Source organism: Hypanus sabinus, chromosome 1, assembly GCF_030144855.1.
Source record: "Hypanus sabinus isolate sHypSab1 chromosome 1, sHypSab1.hap1, whole genome shotgun sequence".
NCBI classification, from domain to species: domain Eukaryota; kingdom Metazoa; phylum Chordata; class Chondrichthyes; order Myliobatiformes; family Dasyatidae; genus Hypanus; species Hypanus sabinus.
The window spans coordinates 213,192,137-213,214,485 of record NC_082706.1 but is presented as its reverse complement, the minus strand read 5'-3'; the positions used below and the strand labels follow the sequence as shown (position 1 = coordinate 213,214,485).

At 47.8% G+C, this 22,349-nt stretch overlaps 6 non-coding genes across 6 annotated transcripts; all 6 read right to left on the bottom strand.

Moving 5' to 3' along the window:
- Positions 1 to 3,039: 3,039 nt before the first annotated feature.
- trnay-gua (transfer RNA tyrosine (anticodon GUA)) lies at positions 3,040 to 3,125 on the bottom strand. Its single transcript is given in 2 exon segments — positions 3,040 to 3,075; positions 3,089 to 3,125. It is a non-coding gene; the product is annotated as a tRNA-Tyr (tRNA).
- Positions 3,126 to 5,300: 2,175 nt separating this feature from the next.
- trnay-gua (transfer RNA tyrosine (anticodon GUA)) lies at positions 5,301 to 5,386 on the bottom strand. The gene is given in 2 exon segments: positions 5,301 to 5,336; positions 5,350 to 5,386. It is a non-coding gene; the product is annotated as a tRNA-Tyr (tRNA).
- Positions 5,387 to 9,848: 4,462 nt separating this feature from the next.
- trnay-gua (transfer RNA tyrosine (anticodon GUA)) lies at positions 9,849 to 9,934 on the bottom strand. Its single transcript is given in 2 exon segments — positions 9,849 to 9,884; positions 9,898 to 9,934. It is a non-coding gene; the product is annotated as a tRNA-Tyr (tRNA).
- Positions 9,935 to 15,364: 5,430 nt separating this feature from the next.
- Positions 15,365 to 15,450, bottom strand: trnay-gua (transfer RNA tyrosine (anticodon GUA)). The gene is given in 2 exon segments: positions 15,365 to 15,400; positions 15,414 to 15,450. It is a non-coding gene; the product is annotated as a tRNA-Tyr (tRNA).
- Positions 15,451 to 19,205: 3,755 nt separating this feature from the next.
- Positions 19,206 to 19,278, bottom strand: trnaa-agc (transfer RNA alanine (anticodon AGC)). Its single transcript has one exon. It is a non-coding gene; the product is annotated as a tRNA-Ala (tRNA).
- A 1,583-nt stretch (positions 19,279 to 20,861) lies between these two features.
- trnay-gua (transfer RNA tyrosine (anticodon GUA)) lies at positions 20,862 to 20,947 on the bottom strand. Its single transcript is given in 2 exon segments — positions 20,862 to 20,897; positions 20,911 to 20,947. It is a non-coding gene; the product is annotated as a tRNA-Tyr (tRNA).
- Between the last annotated feature and the right edge of the window lie 1,402 nt (positions 20,948 to 22,349).

Here is a 22,349-nt window from a genome sequence, read left to right as displayed (position 1 = left end):
AAAACTGCAGCCAAATGTCTAGTCAGCTGAAGAGCGGAATGACTGAAGTCGATAACTACCGGAGCATATGCCTTTGTCATGGAAGGATGATGGGCAAGAGAACACAGTGTGTACATAACCACACCGCAAACCTGTTACAAGAGCTCACTTGTGCAGAGAGACATAACGTCTTCTTCCGGTCACTTCATGTACAGCTACCTCTTCTCTTTCGCAGCTCACACTTCAGTCCTCTTGGAAAAATACGAAGAATTTGCTTCCGACTTGTGCCATACACAAATGGGCAGACGTGCCCCTCACCTGATACATGAAAAGTAGAACACACCGACAACACTACGGCTACGTAGCTTCGCTTTATACGGTGCCCTCCAACGATGTGCCGAAATTCAGATTCTGGGATCCCTTGCTCTGGCGCTTTGGAATGGCTGAAGCTAGAGTGACTGCAAAAAGTCTTCCACCCAAGAGGTCACCGATGTTCCCCCTGGGTCTTTGTGTCAGTCCCTTCCTCTGTACTCTTGCTGCGAAGGGAAGATTTCGATCTCTCTGTTAATCAGGGAGCAGTGAGAGATGTGGTACTGTCAGGGCAGCCTGCGTGATGAAACAGCGTTCAGAAACGTGAGCGAGTGATCTGCTGGCCATGCCTATCATGTGATGAAATGCCTGTTTATTCTGTCCCGTCAAGAGTCGTAGCGAATGCATTCATGTGCGCGCCAGCGAAAAGTTCTGTGGTATGTAATTGATGATGGGCGCAGTAAAAAGAAGACCTGATCCTTCGAGCCGGAATCGAACCAGCGACCTAAGGATGACTCCGTTTCCTCTACAGTCCTCCGCTCTACCAACTCAGCTATCGAAGGAAAAGCGACATCTTTTTCTCCACGTTGGCTCCTACCGATAATCGTTATGCAAAATTCAGCCTGGCATCTGTCGACCGATGGCAACAGCCTGCTTATGACAACTATCTCGTCCTTCCTGCACTGGGGGCCACAGGACACGGGATGATGCATAGCTCCGCTCGTCTGACAATTCTAGGTACAGTACCATACCAACACTGCTCTCTCATCGTCCTTCTACCCGTTGAAATCAAAGGTGATTCACTTTCTCTTTTCACCCAGTAACCAGGGCAGTGTCCTTCCAGCCACTCACCTGATTTATGCTTCAACCGTCGCCTGCAGCTCCTGCATTACTGAAACACCAGCTGACAGCTAGCTTTTCCTCCTATCTGCTTTCAACGCAGCAAACCTACGACATTTTCTCCCTGCCCTTCGACTGAGACACTTCCCGCTCCATCTCCGACAGCCGCATCTAATGTGCATTCGAAGCTTCGCAGGCACTTGATGAGACGAATTCCTCCGAATACAAAATGTCCATGGAGAATGCGAGCATCGATCTCGCTACCTCTCGCATGCTAAGCGAGCGCTCTAACATTTGAGCTAATTCCCCAGCACATCGCGATAAACTCCTATAATTTGCACACCCCGACAAACACCATTGCATGCCTGCCACAGTTCACCGATACACAATCAGCAGCTCACAGACAGTCACTCAGACTCACTCACTCACGCACTCACTCACTCATCACCACACCTATCACATATACATACTCACGCTCTCTGCCACCGTCAATACGCATGACCTCATTCCCCAATTCATTATCCATCATGAAAACTATTATCCTGCCATCCCTTTATACCACTGGTTATTACAGTTTCAAATGATCTCTCCAGTTCAATGTACCGACCAACATTCACTTTACCATCGCTTCCTCACAGAGACATCGGCACGAACCGAGTAACCTGTCGCAGTCGTGAACATCCATAGACACCGCAACTGAAAACTAACACCTCAAAAACAAGACTTCACCAACAACAACACACTTAACAGACATCGTTGAGGAAAGACTTTTTCACCGCGAGAGCTGCGGATCTATGGAAGGCTCCGCCTCAAAAGGCAGTGCAGGCCAATTCTCTCGATTGAATCAGTTAGATGCAGCTCCTAAAGATAGCAGAGTCAAGGGATATGGGCCGGAACCAGAGATAGGGTGCTGATTGTGGATGACCAGCTATGCTCAGACAGAATGGCGGTGCAGACTCAATGAGCGGAATGGCCTACTCCTGCACCTATTCTCTATTCAGCTGGCGGCGTCATCCACTTCTGACAGATGGTACAACTCCATCTCCAACTGAGCATTCTGTTGGAAATATATACTGCCGTCAAAGAGAGCTTCGTCGTATCTCCCATCGCCGCCTATTTCTTTGCAGCATCCTCGGACATTTCCGGAAAACTGCAGCCAAATGTCTGGTCAGCTGAAGAGCGGAATGACTGAAGTCGATAACTACCGGAGCATGTGCCTTTGTCATGGAAGGATGATGGGCAAGAGAGCACAGAGTGTACATAACCAGACCGCAAACCTGTTACAAGAGCTCACTTGTGCAGAGAGACTTAACGTCTTCTTCCGGTCACTTCATGTACAGCTACCTCTTCTCTTTCGCAGCTCACACTTCAGTCCTCTTGGAAAAATACGAAGAATTTGCTTCCGACTTGTGCCACACACAAATGGGCAGACGTGCCCCTCACCTGATACATGTAAAGTGGAACACACCGACAACACTACGGCTACTTAGCATCGCTTTATACGGTGCCCTCCAACGATGTGCCGAAATTCAGATTCTGGGATCCCTTACTCTGGCGCTTTGGAATGGCTGAAGCTAGAGTGACTGCAAATAGTCTTCCACCCAAGAGGTCACCGATGTTCCCCCTGGGCCTTTGTGTCAGTCTCTTCCTCTGTACTCTTGCTACGAAGGGAAGATTTCGATCTCTCTGTTAATCAGGGAGCAGTGAGAGATGTGGTACTGTCAGGGCAGCCTGCGTGAGGAAACAGCGTTCAGAAACGTGAGAGAGTGATCTGCTGGCCCTGCCTATTATGTGATGAAATGCCTGTTTATTCTGTCCCGTCAAGAGTCGTAGCGAATGCATTCATGTGTGTGCCAGCGAAAAGCCCTGTGGTATGTAATTGATGATGGGCGCAGTAAAAAGAAGACCTGATCCTTCGAGCCGGAATCGAACCAGCGACCTAAGGATGACTCCATTTCCTCTACAGTCCTCCGCTCTACCAACTGAGCTATCGAAGGAAAAGCGACATCTTTTTCTCCACGTTGGCTCCTACCGATAATCGTTATGCAAAATTCAGCCTGGCATCTGTCGACCGATGGCAACAGCCTGCTTATGACAACTATCTCGTCCTTCCTGCACTGGGGGCCACAGGACACGGGATGATGCATAGCTCCGCTCGTCTGACAATTCTAGGTACAGTACCATACCAACACTGCTCTCTCATCGTCCTTCTACCCGTTGAAATCAAAGGTGATTCACTTTCTCTTTTCACCCAGTAACCAGGGCAGTGTCCTTCCAGCCACTCACCTGATTTATGCTTCAACCGTCGCCTGCAGCTCCTGCATTACTGAAACACCAGCTGACAGCTAGCTTTTCCTCCTATCTGCTTTCAACGCAGCAAACCTACGACATTTTCTCCCTGCCCTTCGACTGAGACACTTTCCGCTCCATCACCGACAGCCGCATCTATTGTGCATTCCAAGCTTCCCAGGCACTTGATGAGACGAATTGCTCCGAATACAAAATGTCCATGGAGAATGCGAGCATCGATCTCGCTACCTCTCGCATGCAAAGCGAGCGCTCTACCGTTTGAGCTAATTCCCCAGCACATCGCGATAAACTCCTATAATTTGCACACCCCGACAAACACCATTGCATGCCTGCCACAGTTCACCGATACACAATCAGCAGCTCACAGACAGTCACTCAGACTCACTCACTCACGCACTCACTCACTCATCACCACACCTATCACATATACATACTCACGCTCTCTGCCACCGTCAATACGCATGACCTCATTCCCCAATTCATTATCCATCATGAAAACTATTATCCTGCCATCCCTTTATACCACTGGTTATTACAGTTTCAAATGATCTCTCCAGTTCAATGTACCGACCAACATTCACTTTACCATCGCTTCCTCACAGAGACATCGGCACGAACCGAGTAACCTGTCGCAGTCGTGAACATCCATAGACACCGCAACTGAAAACTAACACCTCAAAAACAAGACTTCACCAACAACAACACACTTAACAGACATCGTTGAGGAAAGACTTTTTCACCGCGAGAGCTGCGGATCTATGGAAGGCTCCGCCTCAAAAGGCAGTGCAGGCCAATTCTCTCGATTGAATCAGTTAGATGCAGCTCCTAAAGATAGCAGAGGCCGGAACCAGAGATAGGGTGCTGATTGTGGATGACCAGCTATGCTCAGACAGAATGGCGGTGCAGACTCAATGAGCGGAATGGCCTACTCCTGCACCTATTCTCTATTCAGCTGGCGGCGTCATCCACTTCTGACAGATGGTACAACTCCATCTCCAACTGAGCATTCTGTTGGAAATATATACTGCCGTCAAAGAGAGCTTCGTCGTATCTCCCATCGCCGCCTATTTCTTTGCAGCATCCTCGGACATTTCCGGAAAACTGCAGCCAAATGTCTGGTCAGCTGAAGAGCGGAATGACTGAAGTCGATAACTACCGGAGCATGTGCCTTTGTCATGGAAGGATGATGGGCAAGAGAGCACAGAGTGTACATAACCAGACCGCAAACCTGTTACAAGAGCTCACTTGTGCAGAGAGACTTAACGTCTTCTTCCGGTCACTTCATGTACAGCTACCTCTTCTCTTTCGCAGCTCACACTTCAGTCCTCTTGGAAAAATACGAAGAATTTGCTTCCGACTTGTGCCACACACAAATGGGCAGACGTGCCCCTCACCTGATACATGTAAAGTGGAACACACCGACAACACTACGGCTACTTAGCATCGCTTTATACGGTGCCCTCCAACGATGTGCCGAAATTCAGATTCTGGGATCCCTTACTCTGGCGCTTTGGAATGGCTGAAGCTAGAGTGACTGCAAAAAGTCTTCCACCCAAGAGGTCACCGATGTTCCCCCTGGGCCTTTGTGTCAGTCTCTTCCTCTGTACTCTTGCTACGAAGGGAAGATTTCGATCTCTCTGTTAATCAGGGAGCAGTGAGAGATGTGGTACTGTCAGGGCAGCCTGCGTGAGGAAACAGCGTTCAGAAACGTGAGAGAGTGATCTGCTGGCCCTGCCTATTATGTGATGAAATGCCTGTTTATTCTGTCCCGTCAAGAGTCGTAGCGAATGCATTCATGTGTGTGCCAGCGAAAAGCCCTGTGGTATGTAATTGATGATGGGCGCAGTAAAAAGAAGACCTGATCCTTCGAGCCGGAATCGAACCAGCGACCTAAGGATGACTCCATTTCCTCTACAGTCCTCCGCTCTACCAACTGAGCTATCGAAGGAAAAGCGACATCTTTTTCTCCACGTTGGCTCCTACCGATAATCGTTATGCAAAATTCAGCCTGGCATCTGTCGACCGATGGCAAAAGCCTGCTTATTGCAACTATCTCGTCCTTCCAGCACTGGGGGCCACAGGACACGGGATGATGCATATCTCCGCGCTTCTGACAATTCTAGGTACAGTACCATACCAACACTGCTCTCTCATCGTCCTTCTACCCGTTGAAATCAAAGGTGATTCACTTTCTCTTTTCACCCAGTAACCAGGGCAGTGTCCTTCCAGCCACTCACCTGATTTATGCTTCAACCGTCGCCTGCAGCTCCTGCATTACTGAAACACCAGCTGACAGCTAGCTTTTCCTCCTATCTGCTTTCAACGCAGCAAACCTACGACATTTTCTCCCTGCCCTTCGACTGAGACACTTTCCGCTCCATCTCCGACAGCCGCATCTATTGTGCATTCCAAGCTTCCCAGGCACTTGATGAGACGAATTGCTCCGAATACAAAATGTCCATGGAGAATGCGAGCATCGATCTCGCTACCTCTCGCATGCAAAGCGAGCGCTCTACCGTTTGAGCTAATTCCCCAGCACATCGCGATAAACTCCTATAATTTGCACACCCCGACAAACACCATTGCATGCCTGCCACAGTTCACCGATACACAATCAGCAGCTCACAGACAGTCACTCAGACTCACTCACTCACGCACTCACTCACTCATCACCACACCTATCACATATACATACTCACGCTCTCTGCCACCGTCAATACGCATGACCTCATTCCCCAATTCATTATCCATCATGAAAACTATTATCCTGCCATCCCTTTATACCACTGGTTATTACAGTTTCAAATGATCTCTCCAGTTCAATGTACCGACCAACATTCACTTTACCATCGCTTCCTCACAGAGACATCGGCACGAACCGAGTAACCTGTCGCAGTCGTGAACATCCATAGACACCGCAACTGAAAACTAACACCTCAAAAACAAGACTTCACCAACAACAACACACTTAACAGACATCGTTGAGGAAAGACTTTTTCACCGCGAGAGCTGCGGATCTATGGAAGGCTCCGCCTCAAAAGGCAGTGCAGGCCAATTCTCTCGATTGAATCAGTTAGATGCAGCTCCTAAAGATAGCAGAGTCAAGGGATATGGGCCGGAACCAGAGATAGGGTGCTGATTGTGGATGACCAGCTATGCTCAGACAGAATGGCGGTGCAGACTCAATGAGCGGAATGGCCTACTCCTGCACCTATTCTCTATTCAGTTGGCGGCGTCATCCACTTCTGACAGATTGTACAACTCCATCTCCAACTGAGCATTCTGTTGGAAATATATACTGCCGTCAAAGAGAGCTTCGTCGTATCTCCCATCGCCGCCTATTTCTTTGCAGCATCCTCGGACATTTCCGGAAAACTGCAGCCAAATGTCTGGTCAGCTGAAGAGCGGAATGACTGAAGTCGATAACTACCGGAGCATATGCCTTTGTCATGGAAGGATGATGGGCAAGAGAACACAATGTGTACATAACCAGACCGAAAACCTGTTACAAGAGCTCACTTGTGCAGAGAGACATAACGTCTTCTTCCGGTCACTTCATGTACAGCTACCTCTTCTCTTTCGCAGCTCACACTTCAGTCCTCTTGGAAAAATACGAAGAATTTGCTTCCGACTTGTGCCATACACAAATGGGCAGACGTGCCCCTCACCTGATACATGAAAAGTAGAACACACCGACAACACTACGGCTACGTAGCATCGCTTTATACGGTGCCCTCCAACGATGTGCCGAAATTCAGATTCTGGGATCCCTTGCTCTGGCGCTTTGGAATGGCTGAAGCTAGAGTGACTGCAAAAAGTCTTCCACCCAAGAGGTCACCGATGTTCCCCCTGGGCCTTTGTGTCAGTCCCTTCCTCTGTACACTTGCTGCGAAGGGAAGATTTCGATCTCTCTGTTAATCAGGGAGCAGTGAGAGATGTGGTACTGTCAGGGCAGCCTGCGTGAGGAAACAGCGTTCAGAAACGTGAGAGAGTGATCTGCTGGCCCTGCCTATTATGTGATGAAATGCCTGTTTATTCTGTCCCGTCAAGAGTCGTAGCGAATGCATTCATGTGTGTGCCAGCGAAAAGCCCTGTGGTATGTAATTGATGATGGGCGCAGTAAAAAGAAGACCTGATCCTTCGAGCCGGAATCGAACCAGCGACCTAAGGATGACTCCGTTTCCTCTACAGTCCTCCGCTCTACCAACTCAGCTATAGAAGGAAAAGCGACATCTTTTTCTCCACGTTGGCTCCTACCGATAATCTTTATGCAAAATTCAGCCTGGCATCTGTCGACCAATGGCAAAAGCCTGCCTAAGGCAACTACCTCGTCCTTCCAGCACTGGGGGCCACAGGACACGGGATGATGCATATCTCCGCGCTTCTGACAATTCTAGGTACAGTACCATACCAACACTGCTCTCTCATCGTCCTTCTACCCGTTGAAATCAAAGGTGATTCACTTTCTCTTTTCACCCAGTAACCAGGGCAATGTCCTTCCAGCCACTCACCTGATTTATGCTTCAGCCGTCGCCTGCAGCTCCTGCATTACTGAAACACCAGCTGACAGCTAGCTTTTCCTCCTATCTGCTTTCAACGCAGCAAACCTACGACATTTTCTCCCTGCCCTTCGACTGAGACACTTTCCGCTCCATCTCCGACAGCCGCATCTATTGTGCATTCCAAGCTTCCCAGGCACTTGATGAGCCGAATTGCTCCGAATACAAAATGTCCATGGAGAATGCGAGCATCGATCTCGCTACCTCTCGCATGCAAAGCGAGCGCTCTACCGTTTGAGCTAATTCCCCAGTTCATCGCGATAAACTCCTATCATTTGCACACCCCGACAAACACCATTGCATGCCTGCCACTGTTCACCGATACACAATCAGCAGCTCACAGACAGTCACTCAGACTCACTCACTCACGCACTCACTCACTCATCACCACACCTATCACATATACATAATCACGCTCTCTGCCACCGTCAATACGCATGTCCTCATTCCCCAATTCATTATCCATCATGAAAACTATTATCCTGCCATCCCTTTATACCACTGGTTATTACAGTTTCAAATGATCTCTCCAGTTCAATGTAGCGACCAACATTCACTTTACCATCGCTTCCTCACAGAGACATCGGCACGTACCGAGTAATCTGTCGCAGTCGTGAACATCCATAGACACCGCAACTGAAAACTAACACCTCAAAAACAAGACTTCACCAACAACAACACACTTAACAGACATCGTTGAGGAAAGACTTTTTCACCGCGAGAGCTGCTGATCTATGGATGGCTCCGCCTCAAAAGGCAGTGCAGGCCAATTCTCTCGATTGAATCAGTTAGATGCAGCTCCTAAAGATAGCAGAGTCAAGGGATATGGGCCGGAACCAGAGATAGGGTGCTGATTGTGGATGACCAGCTATGCTCAGACAGAATGGCGGTGCAGACTCAATGAGCGGAATGGCCTACTCCTGCACCTATTCTCTATTCAGTTGGCGGCGTCATCCACTTCTGACAGATTGTACAACTCCATCTCCAACTGAGCATTCTGTTGGAAATATATACTGCCGTCAAAGAGAGCTTCGTCGTATCTCCCATCGCCGCCTATTTCTTTGCAGCATCCTCGGACATTTCCGGAAAACTGCAGCCAAATGTCTGGTCAGCTGAAGAGCGGAATGACTGAAGTCGATAACTACCGGAGCATATGCCTTTGTCATGGAAGGATGATGGGCAAGAGAACACAATGTGTACATAACCAGACCGAAAACCTGTTACAAGAGCTCACTTGTGCAGAGAGACATAACGTCTTCTTCCGGTCACTTCATGTACAGCTACCTCTTCTCTTTCGCAGCTCACACTTCAGTCCTCTTGGAAAAATTCGAAGAATTTGCTTCCGACTTGTGCCATACACAAATGGGCAGACGTGCCCCTCACCTGATACATGTAAAGTAGAACACACCGACAACACTACGGCTACTTAGCATCGCTTTATACGGTGCCCTCCAACGATGTGCCGAAATTCAGATTCTGGGATCCCTTGCTCTGGCGCTTTGGAATGGCTGAAGCTAGAGTGACTGCAAAAAGTCTTCCACCCAAGAGGTCACCGATGTTCCCCCTGGGTCTTTGTGTCAGTCCCTTCCTCTGTACACTTGCTACGAAGGGAAGATTTCGATCGTTCTGTTAATCAGGGAGCAGTGAGAGATGTGGTACTGTCAGGGCAGCCTGCGTGATGAAACTGCGTTCTGAAACGTGAGCGAGTGATCTGCTGGCCATGCCTATCATGTGATGAAATGCCTGTTTATTCTGTCCCGTCAAGAGTCGTAGCGAATGCATTCATGTGCGCGCCAGCGAAAAGCCCTGTGGTATGTAATTGATGATGGGCGCAGTAAAAAGAAGACCTGATCCTTCGAGCCGGAATCGAACCAGCGACCTAAGGATGACTCCATTTCCTCTACAGTCCTCCGCTCTACCAACTGAGCTATCGAAGGAAAAGCGACATCTTTTTCTCCACGTTGGCTCCTACCGATAATCGTTATGCAAAATTCAGCCTGGCATCTGTCGACCGATGGCAAAAGCCTGCTTATTGCAACTATCTCGTCCTTCCAGCACTGGGGGCCACAGGACACGGGATGATGCATATCTCCGCGCTTCTGACAATTCTAGGTACAGTACCATACCAACACTGCTCTCTCATCGTCCTTCTACCCGTTGAAATCAAAGGTGATTCACTTTCTCTTTTCACCCAGTAACCAGGGCAGTGTCCTTCCAGCCACTCAGTGTCCTTCCAGCCACTCACCTGATTTATGCTTCAACCGTCGCCTGCAGCTCCTGCATTACTGAAACAGCAGCTGACAGCTAGCTTTTCCTCCTATCTGCTTTCAACGCAGCAAACCTACGACATTTTCTCCCTGCCCTTCGACTGAGACACTTTCCGCTCCATCTCCGACAGCCGCATCTATTGTGCATTCCAAGCTTCGCAGGCACTTGATGAGACGAATTGCTCCGAATACAAAATGTCCATGGAGAATGCGAGCATCGATCTCGCTACCTCTCGCATGCAAAGCGAGCGCTCTACCGTTTGAGCTAATTCCCCAGTTCATCGCGATAAACTCCTATCATTTGCACACCCCGACAAACACCATTGCATGCCTGCCACAGTTCACCGATACACAATCAGCAGCTCACAGACAGTCACTCACACTCACTCACTCACGCACTCACTCACTCATCACCACACCTATCACATATACATACTCACGCTCTCTGCCACCGTCAATACGCATGACCTCATTCCCCAATTCATTATCCATCATGAAAACTATTATCCTGCCATCCCTTTATACCACTGGTTATTACAGTTTCAAATGATCTCTCCAGTTCAATGTAGCGACCAACATTCACTTTACCATCGCTTCCTCACAGAGACATCGGCACGTACCGAGTAATCTGTCGCAGTCGTGAACATCCATAGACACCGCAACTGAAAACTAACACCTCAAAACCAAGACTTCACCAACAACAACACACTTAACAGACATCGTTGAGGAAAGACTTTTTCACCGTGAGAGCTGCGGATCTATGGAAGGCTCCGCCTCAAAAGGCAGTGCAGGCCAATTCTCTCGATTGAATCAGTTAGATGCAGCTCCTAAAGATAGCAGAGTCAAGGGATATGGGCCGGAACCAGAGATAGGGTGCTGATTGTGGATGACCAGCTATGCTCAGACAGAATGGCGGTGCAGACTCAATGAGCGGAATGGCCTACTCCTGCACCTATTCTCTATTCAGCTGGCGGCGTCATCCACTTCTGACAGATGGTACAACTCCATCTCCAACTGAGCATTCTGTTGGAAATATATACTGCCGTCAAAGAGAGCTTCGTCGTATCTCCCATCGCCGCCTATTTCTTTGCAGCATCCTCGGACATTTCCGGAAAACTGCAGCCAAATGTCTGGTCAGCTGAAGAGCGGAATGACTGAAGTCGATAACTACCGGAGCATATGCCTTTGTCATGGAAGGATGATGGGCAAGAGAACACAATGTGTACATAACCAGACCGAAAACCTGTTACAAGAGCTCACTTGTGCAGAGAGACATAACATCTTCTTCCGGTCACTTCATGTACAGCTACCTCTTCTCTTTCGCAGCTCACACTTCAGTCCTCTTGGAAAAATACGAAGAATTTGCTTCCGACTTGTGCCATACACAAATGGGCAGACGTGCCCCTCACCTGATACATGTAAAGTAGAACACACCGACAACACTACGGCTACTTAGCATCGCTTTATACGGTGCCCTCCAACGATGTGCCGAAATTCAGATTCTGGGATCCCTTGCTCTGGCGCTTTGGAATGGCTGAAGCTAGAGTGACTGCAAAAAGTCTTCCACCCAAGAGGTCACCGATGTTCCCCCTGGGCCTTTGTGTCAGACCCTTCCTCTGTACTCTTGCTACGAAGGGAAGATTTCGATCTCTCTGTTAATCAGGGAGCAGTGAGAGATGTGGTACTGTCAGGGCAGCCTGCGTGATGAAACTGCGTTCTGAAACGTGAGCGAGTGATCTGCTGGCCTTGCCTATTATGTGATGAAATGCCTGTTTATTCTGTCCCGTCAAGAGTCGTAGCGAATGCATTCATGTGCGCGCCAGCGAAAAGTTCTGTGGTATGTAATTGATGATGGGCGCAGTAAAAAGAAGACCTGATCCTTCGAGCCGGAATCGAACCAGCGACCTAAGGATGACTCCATTTCCTCTACAGTACTCCGCTCTACCAACTGAGCTATCGAAGGAAAAGCGACATCTTTTTCTCCAGGTTGGCTCCTACCGATAATCGTTATGCAAAATTCAGCCTGGCATCTGTCGACCGATGGCAACAGACTGCTTATGACAACTATCTCGTCCTTCCAGCACTGGGGGCCACAGGACACGGGATGATGCATATCTCCGCTCGTCTGACAATTCTAGGTACAGTACCATACCAACACTGCTCTCTCATCGTCCTTGGTCCCGTTGAAATCAAAGGTGATTCACTTTCTCTTTTCACCCAGTAACCAGGGCAATGTCCTTCCAGCCACTCACCTGATTTATGCTTCAACCGTCGCCTGCAGCTCCTGCATTACTGAAACACCAGCTGATATTGGAGTATAAAAATTTTATGGAGTATAAAACTGGTATCATTTGCTGTGTAACCAAAACTATGTAGTCAGTTTGCTATGCATGTACTGATTTTAGTAGAATGAAATCTTAGGAATGTTGAAGACAATGGTGTGTTAATGAGAGGTAGCTAAAGAAATGCAGATTAGAATATTGCTCAGTTCTGAGTTTATTATTTGCTATGCATGTACCCAATTTTGTAGGAGACTGAAGTCTTAAAAATGTAGAAGACAATGGTATGTTAATGAGAGGTAGCTAAGAGATGTAGATTAGAACATGATTAAGCCAATTGATAGGAACAATAGTGTCAGAAACACACTGAGTCTCAGCAATTTGCAGAACGGTAAACTTTATTTTTCGAGTCTGCAGAATCGGACCCAACCAGCTCCTGCTAGATTGAGTGCCGAATTACACTTTGCACAGTTTTTTATACCCTACATTCTTCTTTAATCTCATTACAAAATTACAAATGTGATTACCCCTTTGGCCCACTTATCAGCCTCAGCGCATTAACACCGTTATTGTTCAACCGTTAAGCATGTCTTCCCGTTACCCGTATCGCTTCTTTAATCAGCAAGCTATTGTTTCATCCTGATTTTGCAAATTGGTTTATACGTTGCCCTGCAAGTTGCTTTCCACGCTCTTTCTGTGTCAGCACATTCTAAATGGACTCCTTAAGAATCATTTCTCTCAAATAGGGACATGATGTACGTATAGAACGTGTAATGCGCAACTATAGACCGATTACTTATGCTAATGCACCTGGACCGGGAGATTGCTATAAAAAATGCCGTGTCCGAGGATCGGTGGGCAATCAGCGACTAGCTCAATGCCTGTCTCAGCTATGATTTGCAAATTAAAGTTTAACCCTTCTTGAAGAATCTTCTGCGTCTCCTGGTCATTTGTGAAGCAGGAAAAAACACGACTCTGCCAGCTAGCTTTTCCTCCTATCTGCTTTCAACGCAGCAAACCTACGAGTTTTCTCCCTGCCCTTCGACTGAGACACTTTCCGCTCCATCTCCGCCAGCGGCATCTTTTGTGCATTCCAAGCTTCGCAGGAACTTGATGAGACGAATTGCTCCGAATACAAAATGTCCATGGAGAATGCGAGCATCGATCTCGCTACCTCTCGCATGCAAAGCGAGCGCTCTACCGTTTGAGCTAATTCCCCAGTTCATCGCGATAAACTCCTATCATTTGCACACCCCGACAAACACCATTGCATGCCTGCCACTGTTCACCGATACACAATCAGCAGCTCACAGACAGTCACTCAGACTCACTCACTCACGCACTCACTCACTCATCACCACACCTATCACATATACATAATCACGCTCTCTGCCACCGTCAATACGCATGTCCTCATTCCCCAATTCATTATCCATCATGAAAACTATTATCCTGCCATCCCTTTATACCACTGGTTATTACAGTTTCAAATGATCTCTCCAGTTCAATGTAGCGACCAACATTCACTTTACCATCGCTTCCTCACAGAGACATCGGCACGTACCGAGTAATCTGTCGCAGTCGTGAACATCCATAGACACCGCAACTGAAAACTAACACCTCAAAAACAAGACTTCACCAACAACAACACACTTAACAGACATCGTTGAGGAAAGACTTTTTCACCGCGAGAGCTGCTGATCTATGGATGGCTCCGCCTCAAAAGGCAGTGCAGGCCAATTCTCTCGATTGAATCAGTTAGATGCAGCTCCTAAAGATAGCAGAGTCAAGGGATATGGGCCGGAACCAGAGATAGGGTGCTGATTGTGGATGACCAGCTATGCTCAGACAGAATGGCGGTGCAGACTCAATGAGCGGAATGGCCTACTCCTGCACCTATTCTCTATTCAGTTGGCGGCGTCATCCACTTCTGACAGATTGTACAACTCCATCTCCAACTGAGCATTCTGTTGGAAATATATACTGCCGTCAAAGAGAGCTTCGTCGTATCTCCCATCGCCGCCTATTTCTTTGCAGCATCCTCGGACATTTCCGGAAAACTGCAGCCAAATGTCTGGTCAGCTGAAGAGCGGAATGACTGAAGTCGATAACTACCGGAGCATATGCCTTTGTCATGGAAGGATGATGGGCAAGAGAACACAATGTGTACATAACCAGACCGAAAACCTGTTACAAGAGCTCACTTGTGCAGAGAGACATAACGTCTTCTTCCGGTCACTTCATGTACAGCTACCTCTTCTCTTTCGCAGCTCACACTTCAGTCCTCTTGGAAAAATTCGAAGAATTTGCTTCCGACTTGTGCCATACACAAATGGGCAGACGTGCCCCTCACCTGATACATGTAAAGTAGAACACACCGACAACACTACGGCTACTTAGCATCGCTTTATACGGTGCCCTCCAACGATGTGCCGAAATTCAGATTCTGGGATCCCTTGCTCTGGCGCTTTGGAATGGCTGAAGCTAGAGTGACTGCAAAAAGTCTTCCACCCAAGAGGTCACCGATGTTCCCCCTGGGTCTTTGTGTCAGTCCCTTCCTCTGTACACTTGCTACGAAGGGAAGATTTCGATCGTTCTGTTAATCAGGGAGCAGTGAGAGATGTGGTACTGTCAGGGCAGCCTGCGTGATGAAACTGCGTTCTGAAACGTGAGCGAGTGATCTGCTGGCCATGCCTATCATGTGATGAAATGCCTGTTTATTCTGTCCCGTCAAGAGTCGTAGCGAATGCATTCATGTGCGCGCCAGCGAAAAGCCCTGTGGTATGTAATTGATGATGGGCGCAGTAAAAAGAAGACCTGATCCTTCGAGCCGGAATCGAACCAGCGACCTAAGGATGACTCCATTTCCTCTACAGTCCTCCGCTCTACCAACTGAGCTATCGAAGGAAAAGCGACATCTTTTTCTCCACGTTGGCTCCTACCGATAATCGTTATGCAAAATTCAGCCTGGCATCTGTCGACCGATGGCAAAAGCCTGCTTATTGCAACTATCTCGTCCTTCCAGCACTGGGGGCCACAGGACACGGGATGATGCATATCTCCGCGCTTCTGACAATTCTAGGTACAGTACCATACCAACACTGCTCTCTCATCGTCCTTCTACCCGTTGAAATCAAAGGTGATTCACTTTCTCTTTTCACCCAGTAACCAGGGCAGTGTCCTTCCAGCCACTCAGTGTCCTTCCAGCCACTCACCTGATTTATGCTTCAACCGTCGCCTGCAGCTCCTGCATTACTGAAACAGCAGCTGACAGCTAGCTTTTCCTCCTATCTGCTTTCAACGCAGCAAACCTACGACATTTTCTCCCTGCCCTTCGACTGAGACACTTTCCGCTCCATCTCCGACAGCCGCATCTATTGTGCATTCCAAGCTTCGCAGGCACTTGATGAGACGAATTGCTCCGAATACAAAATGTCCATGGAGAATGCGAGCATCGATCTCGCTACCTCTCGCATGCAAAGCGAGCGCTCTACCGTTTGAGCTAATTCCCCAGTTCATCGCGATAAACTCCTATCATTTGCACACCCCGACAAACACCATTGCATGCCTGCCACAGTTCACCGATACACAATCAGCAGCTCACAGACAGTCACTCACACTCACTCACTCACGCACTCACTCACTCATCACCACACCTATCACATATACATACTCACGCTCTCTGCCACCGTCAATACGCATGACCTCATTCCCCAATTCATTATCCATCATGAAAACTATTATCCTGCCATCCCTTTATACCACTGGTTATTACAGTTTCAAATGATCTCTCCAGTTCAATGTAGCGACCAACATTCACTTTACCATCGCTTCCTCACAGAGACATCGGCACGTACCGAGTAATCTGTCGCAGTCGTGAACATCCATAGACACCGCAACTGAAAACTAACACCTCAAAACCAAGACTTCACCAACAACAACACACTTAACAGACATCGTTGAGGAAAGACTTTTTCACCGTGAGAGCTGCGGATCTATGGAAGGCTCCGCCTCAAAAGGCAGTGCAGGCCAATTCTCTCGATTGAATCAGTTAGATGCAGCTCCTAAAGATAGCAGAGTCAAGGGATATGGGCCGGAACCAGAGATAGGGTGCTGATTGTGGATGACCAGCTATGCTCAGACAGAATGGCGGTGCAGACTCAATGAGCGGAATGGCCTACTCCTGCACCTATTCTCTATTCAGCTGGCGGCGTCATCCACTTCTGACAGATGGTACAACTCCATCTCCAACTGAGCATTCTGTTGGAAATATATACTGCCGTCAAAGAGAGCTTCGTCGTATCTCCCATCGCCGCCTATTTCTTTGCAGCATCCTCGGACATTTCCGGAAAACTGCAGCCAAATGTCTGGTCAGCTGAAGAGCGGAATGACTGAAGTCGATAACTACCGGAGCATATGCCTTTGTCATGGAAGGATGATGGGCAAGAGAACACAATGTGTACATAACCAGACCGAAAACCTGTTACAAGAGCTCACTTGTGCAGAGAGACATAACATCTTCTTCCGGTCACTTCATGTACAGCTACCTCTTCTCTTTCGCAGCTCACACTTCAGTCCTCTTGGAAAAATACGAAGAATTTGCTTCCGACTTGTGCCATACACAAATGGGCAGACGTGCCCCTCACCTGATACATGTAAAGTAGAACACACCGACAACACTACGGCTACTTAGCATCGCTTTATACGGTGCCCTCCAACGATGTGCCGAAATTCAGATTCTGGGATCCCTTGCTCTGGCGCTTTGGAATGGCTGAAGCTAGAGTGACTGCAAAAAGTCTTCCACCCAAGAGGTCACCGATGTTCCCCCTGGGCCTTTGTGTCAGACCCTTCCTCTGTACTCTTGCTACGAAGGGAAGATTTCGATCTCTCTGTTAATCAGGGAGCAGTGAGAGATGTGGTACTGTCAGGGCAGCCTGCGTGATGAAACTGCGTTCTGAAACGTGAGCGAGTGATCTGCTGGCCTTGCCTATTATGTGATGAAATGCCTGTTTATTCTGTCCCGTCAAGAGTCGTAGCGAATGCATTCATGTGCGCGCCAGCGAAAAGTTCTGTGGTATGTAATTGATGATGGGCGCAGTAAAAAGAAGACCTGATCCTTCGAGCCGGAATCGAACCAGCGACCTAAGGATGACTCCATTTCCTCTACAGTACTCCGCTCTACCAACTGAGCTATCGAAGGAAAAGCGACATCTTTTTCTCCAGGTTGGCTCCTACCGATAATCGTTATGCAAAATTCAGCCTGGCATCTGTCGACCGATGGCAACAGACTGCTTATGACAACTATCTCGTCCTTCCAGCACTGGGGGCCACAGGACACGGGATGATGCATATCTCCGCTCGTCTGACAATTCTAGGTACAGTACCATACCAACACTGCTCTCTCATCGTCCTTGGTCCCGTTGAAATCAAAGGTGATTCACTTTCTCTTTTCACCCAGTAACCAGGGCAATGTCCTTCCAGCCACTCACCTGATTTATGCTTCAACCGTCGCCTGCAGCTCCTGCATTACTGAAACACCAGCTGATATTGGAGTATAAAAATTTTATGGAGTATAAAACTGGTATCATTTGCTGTGTAACCAAAACTATGTAGTCAGTTTGCTATGCATGTACTGATTTTAGTAGAATGAAATCTTAGGAATGTTGAAGACAATGGTGTGTTAATGAGAGGTAGCTAAAGAAATGCAGATTAGAATATTGCTCAGTTCTGAGTTTATTATTTGCTATGCATGTACCCAATTTTGTAGGAGACTGAAGTCTTAAAAATGTAGAAGACAATGGTATGTTAATGAGAGGTAGCTAAGAGATGTAGATTAGAACATGATTAAGCCAATTGATAGGAACAATAGTGTCAGAAACACACTGAGTCTCAGCAATTTGCAGAACGGTAAACTTTATTTTTCGAGTCTGCAGAATCGGACCCAACCAGCTCCTGCTAGATTGAGTGCCGAATTACACTTTGCACAGTTTTTTATACCCTACATTCTTCTTTAATCTCATTACAAAATTACAAATGTGATTACCCCTTTGGCCCACTTATCAGCCTCAGCGCATTAACACCGTTATTGTTCAACCGTTAAGCATGTCTTCCCGTTACCCGTATCGCTTCTTTAATCAGCAAGCTATTGTTTCATCCTGATTTTGCAAATTGGTTTATACGTTGCCCTGCAAGTTGCTTTCCACGCTCTTTCTGTGTCAGCACATTCTAAATGGACTCCTTAAGAATCATTTCTCTCAAATAGGGACATGATGTACGTATAGAACGTGTAATGCGCAACTATAGACCGATTACTTATGCTAATGCACCTGGACCGGGAGATTGCTATAAAAAATGCCGTGTCCGAGGATCGGTGGGCAATCAGCGACTAGCTCAATGCCTGTCTCAGCTATGATTTGCAAATTAAAGTTTAACCCTTCTTGAAGAATCTTCTGCGTCTCCTGGTCATTTGTGAAGCAGGAAAAAACACGACTCTGCCAGCTAGCTTTTCCTCCTATCTGCTTTCAACGCAGCAAACCTACGAGTTTTCTCCCTGCCCTTCGACTGAGACACTTTCCGCTCCATCTCCGCCAGCGGCATCTTTTGTGCATTCCAAGCTTCGCAGGAACTTGATGAGACGAATTGCTCCGAATACAAAATGTCTATGGAGAATGCGAGCATCGATCTCGCTACCTCTCGCATGCTAAGCGAGCGCTCTACCATTTGAGCTAATTCCCCAGCACGTCACGATAAACTCCTATAATTTGCTCACCCAGACAAACACCATTGCATGCCTGCCACTGTTCACCGATACACAATCAGCAGCTCACAGACAGTCACTCGCAGTCACTCACTCACTCATCAACCCACCAATCACATATACATACTCACGCTCTCTGCCACTGTCAATATGCATGACCTCAATCTGCAGTTCATTATCCACCATGAAACCTATTATCCTTCCATCCCTTTATACAACTGGTTGTTAACAGCAGTTTCGAATGATCTCTCCAGTTCAATGTAGCGACTAACATTCGCTTTACCATCGCTTCCTCACAGAGACATCGGCACGTACCGAGTAATCTGTCGCAGTCGTGAACATCCATAGTCACCGCAACTGAAATCTAACACCTCAAAAACAAGGTTTCACCAACAACAACACACCTAACAAACGTAGTTGAGGAAAAACTTGTTCACCGCGAGAGCTGCGGATCTATGGAAGGCTCCGCCTCAGCAGGCCAATTCTCTCGATTGAATCAGTTAGATGCAGCTACTAAAGATAGCAGAGTCAAGGGATATGGGCCGGAACCAGAGATAGGGTGCTGATTGTGGATGACCAGCTATGCTCAGACAGAATGGCGGTGCAGGCTCAATGAGCGGAATGGCCTCCTCCTGCACCTATTCTCTATTCAGTTGGCGGCGTCATCCACTTCTGACAGATTGTACAACTCCATCTCCAACTGAGCATTCTGTTGGAAATATATACTGCCGTCAAAGAGAGCTTCGTCGTATCTCCCATCGCCGCCTATTTCTTTGCAGCATCCTCGGACATTTCCGGAAAACTGCAGCCAAATGTCTAGTCAGCTGAAAAGCGGAATGACTGAAGTCGATAACTACCGGAGCATATGCCTTTGTCATGGAAGGATGATGGGCAAGAGAACACAGTGTGTAAATAACCAGACCGCAAACCTGTTACAAGAGCTCACTTGTGCAGAGAGACATAACGTCTTCTTCCGGTCACTTCATGTACAGCTACCTCTTCTCTTTCGCAGCTCACACTTCAGTCCTCTTGGAAAAATACGAAGAATTTGCTTCCGACTTGTGCCACACACAAATGGGCAGACGTGCCCCTCACCTGATACATGTAAAGTGGAACACACCGACAACACTACGGCTACTTAGCATCGCTTTATACGGTGCCCTCCAACGATGTGCCGAAATTCAGATTCTGGGATCCCTTGCTCTGGCGCTTTGGAATGGCTGAAGCTAGAGTGACTGCAAAAAGTCTTCCACCCAAGAGGTCACCGATGTTCCCCCTGGGTCTTTGTGTCAGTCTCTTCCTCTGTACACTTGCTGCGAAGGGAAGATTTCGATCGTTCTGTTAATCAGGGAGCAGTGAGAGATGTGGTACTGTCAGGGCAGCCTGCGTGTTAACTGCGTTATGAAATGTGAGCGAGTGATCTGCTGGCCTTGCCTATCATGTGATGAAATGCCTGTTTATTCTGTCCCGTCAAGAGTCGTAGCGAATGCATTCATGTGCGCGCCAGCGAAAAGTTCTGTGGTATGTAATTGATGATGGGCGCAGTAAAAAGAAGAGCTGATCCTTCGAGCCGGAATCGAACCAGCGACCTAAGGATGACTCCATTTCCTCTACAGTCCTCCGCTCTACCAACTGAGCTATCGAAGGAAAAGCGACATCTTTTTCTCCACGTTGGCTCCTAACGATAATCGTTATGCAAAATTCAGCCTGGCATCTGTCGACCGATGGCAAAAGCCTGCTTATTGCAACTATCTCGTCCTTCCAGCACTGGGGGCCACAGGACACGGGATGATGCATATCTCCGCGCTTCTGACAATTCTAGGTACAGTACCATACCAACACAGCCCTTTCATCTTCCTTGTGCTCGTTCAAATCAAAGGTGACTCAGCTTTCTCTTCTCACCAGAGCAATGTCCTTCCAGCCACTCACCTGATTTATGCCTCAATCGTCGCCTGCAGCTCATGCATTATTGATGGGAGCTAACTTTTCCTCCTATCTGCTTTCAACGCAGCAAACCTACGACATTTTCTCTCTGCCCTTCGACTGAGACACTTCCCGCTCCATCTCCGACAGCCGCATCTATTGTGCATTCCAAGCTTCGCAGGCACTTGATGAGACGAATTGCTCCGAATACAAAATGTCCATGGAGAATGCGAGCATCGATCTCGCTACCTCTCGCATGCAAAGCGTGCGCTCTACCGTTTGAGCTAATTCCCCAGCAATTCGCGCTATCCTCCTATCATTTGCTCCCCCCGACAAACTCACAATCAGTAGCTCACAGACAGGTACACACACTCACTCACTCACTCACTCATCAACCCACCAATCACACACACATACTCACGCTTTCTGCCACTGTCAATATGCATGACCTCAAACTGCAATTCATTATCCAGCATAAATAGAATTATCCTTCAGCGTATCTTTACAACTGTTTCTTTTAGTAGTTGGAATAGATATCTCCATTTGAATGTATCGAATGACATTCAGCGTCGAACTAATTCATCACACAGACACGGAATCACACTGTGGAATGCGGCGCTTTCCTGAAGTTGCATAGTCACCTAAGCTGTAATGTGTCCCCTACTACTCAATATTTCACACAATACTCCAACACGAGGAAATCTGCAGATGCTGGAAATTCAAGCAACACACACAAAATGCTGGTGGAACGCAGCAGGCCAGGCAGCATCTATAGCGAGAATAGCTGTCGACGTTTCGGGCCGAGACCCTCGTCAGGACTAACTGAAAGGAAAGATACTGAAAGATTTGAAAGTAGGATGGGGAGCAGAAAATGCGAAATCATAGGAGAAGACCAGAGGGGGTGGGGTGAAGCTGAGAGCCAGACAGGTGATCGGCAATAGGGATACAGAGCTGCAGAAGGAAAAGGATCATGGGACGGGAGGCCTAGGGAGAAAGAAAGGGGGAAGGGATCACTAGAGGGAGATGGAGAACAGACAGAGTGATGGGCAGAGAGAGAAAAAGAAACTAAATATATCAGGGATGGGGTAAGAAGGGGAGGGGCATTAACGGAAGTTAGAGAAGTCAA